Source organism: Panthera uncia (assembly GCF_023721935.1).
Source record: "Panthera uncia isolate 11264 chromosome B3 unlocalized genomic scaffold, Puncia_PCG_1.0 HiC_scaffold_1, whole genome shotgun sequence".
In the NCBI taxonomy this organism is placed as follows: Eukaryota; Metazoa; Chordata; class Mammalia; order Carnivora; family Felidae; genus Panthera; species Panthera uncia.
This window is the reverse complement of record NW_026057582.1, coordinates 3874809-3877348: the sequence shown is the minus strand read 5'-3', so window position 1 is coordinate 3877348 and position 2540 is coordinate 3874809.

The window sequence follows — 2540 nt, the reverse complement described above, 5'->3', positions numbered from 1 at the left end:
GATGCATCGTATGCAAATGAGCCCGGGGTCAGATGCACAACAGACAGACTCGGCAAGGCCGGCCGGTGGTCAGCACTGTGATCCAGGCTGGCTCTGGGTACAGTGGGGACCCCAGAGCCGAGAGGCCACATAACCCGAGGCCCCTCTCACCCGGGAGCTCCTTTCTGTGTCCCCGCTTGGGTCCCAATCCACAGCTCTCCCCTGCCAGCGCCGCACCCCCTGCACCGACTTTCAGGAGGCCGAGGGATGTGCACGTAAATGATTGCTACCCTGCTATCTGCACGCGCACCACGCAGACGTGCACGTGAGCAAAAGGGGCCGTTCCCTGTGCCTGAGCCAAGGTCAGGGCCCCTGGATGGAGCATGACGTGGTCCAGGAAGTTGGGCAGCAGGAAAGCCCGTTGGCAGAGATGACAAGGAACTGTGGACACCGGCGATGGCGATGGCTCTATCAGGAGCTGGGCTAGAAGAAAGGCCCGGTGTCAAAGTGGACCCCAAGCTCTCTCCGAAGTGTGGCTTCCCACTGGTTCCTCCTGACACTAAAGTGACACTCTGTGCAGGTGTCCCTGGGTCACCTTGTGTGATGTCACCGAGCCCCACGACTCTCTTGTCTTCTCCTGGTCACTAACGAAGGTGACCCCACTCTGGCCTCCTTTCTCGAAGCTGGGTGGTTCCTCCTCTCACATCCAGTTTCCCTAATGGCCACGCTCATTTGCTCCCCGGGCGGCTCAGGGGGTTCCGTTCCTGCTTTGAGACCCCGTCCGGCCCAGCGGGGAGTGGATGGCTGGAGCTCCATCACCAGGAGATGTCTGGCTCCCGCCCCAGCCCCACACCTGATCAGCCCCCCTGGGAGGAGGCCGGATACTGAGCTCAGAGCAGGACCTCTGCACACCGGCCTCTCCCCTGCAGGGGAAGCCTCGACTGGAGGGAGCCCCGGGATGGGTGGGCCCTTGGAGGGGTGAGAGGGCCCCTTCCCTGCAGAGGCCTGGCTGGGCCAGGCGGGGCTGTTGCTCATCTCCTGTCTGCTGCCATCTTCTTCCACTTGGAAGCTCCCTGTCGCGCTGACATTTTCCTGAGGCCCGTCCAGGAGGAAGGGGGCTGGCGGCCGCACAGCACACGAGAGGGTGTGGGGGTGAGCCCGGCCTTACTAAGGCTGCCTCTTCCCTGGGCTTGGGGCAGAGGGATGGTGCAGACCCCCTCTATCTGGGGGGGTGGGTCACTTCACGTGTCCCCCGGAGAGCCCCAGAGCCACGGGTTCGCCGCCTCCCTGCCCCACATGTGTACCGCACAGGGGTCCCCGAGCTAGATCCCCACCCCCCCCCCGCAGGGGAAGAACAGCCAGCTGCCCCACGTCCCTCCAACGTCCCCTTCCCCAAGGCCCTCTGAGCCCTGTGATTCACCAGAATGAGGCTCATCTAGGGACTCGCTGGCCTTCCCTAGCTCCCTGCCACTTTGTAACCCAGAATAAGGCCAGAACCACTCACGTGTCTTAACGTTTCAGGCGCTCAGCGTCCACTTAGCTAGCGGCTTCCCAGCACCCCCAAAGCTCTGGGCAGGGACCTCGCGGTGCCCGGTGCAAGACAGGAGACAAAGGAGTGAGATCCCAAGAGGCCTGGGTCACCCGCCGGGTCGGGGAGAAAGACCCTTGGGTGGTGGCTTCAGGCCGGGTGATGAATCCGCAGCCCCAAGAAGCCGCCCGTGGCCCGGACGCCGTGCCCAATGACAATGTCCCCTTTCACCTTCCATTTCCCGGCATGCCCCTGCCTCCTGCCTGGCACATTTCCCATTTTCGACTGAAAGCAAGTCAGCCCAGGCCAGGACAGCCACCTGCCTGAGGTGCTGTGGCCAGCCCCGCCAAGTCGGGGTCCCCTGTGGGAAGGCCGGGGTGGTGGACATTGATGCAGGTGAGGGGGGCACAGTGCCGGCAGGCAACCCCTCAGGAAAGGAAGCTGTTGGGCATTGTTACAACTGACCGGCACCAGAAAAGGGCACCCTTACACCTGGGCGGGGGGACAGGTGGTCCGAGCTTCCAGGCTGTGGGAGCCCCGGGGGGAGACATCCAACCTGGGGGCCCAAAGAGGTGGAATTTGAGGGGCCCTAGGAGTGTGTGGAGAACAGGTAAGGCCACGAAAGGCAGAGGAAAGGGCAAAACGGGGCTCAGCTGGCAGAGGCGGGGGACTGAGGCTGCGGGGGTCCCGCCCTCTGACCGTGACTAAGGCAGGCCATTGTTCCCAGGCAGGTGGGGGCGGCAGTGGAACGGAGCCCCCTCCCTGCCCGCCCAGGGTGGCTCAGCAGAATTACAGAGAATGAGCCGCTGGTTGCTAATGGGCTTGGGGAAAATGGGATGCAATTTAGCGGGTGTTTTTCAGGCCCAAAGCTATTGAATAAATGAAGCGCGCACAGCCCCAGCCGCTGACGCACCGCCGGCTGCTGGCATCCTGGCAGGAGGCGGGGGCGGCGGGCGGGTGGGGGCGGTGGGACTGGGGGACCGGAGGGAGGGCGGCGGGGGCCTGGCGGTGGGGGCCTGGCAGTGGGGGGGGG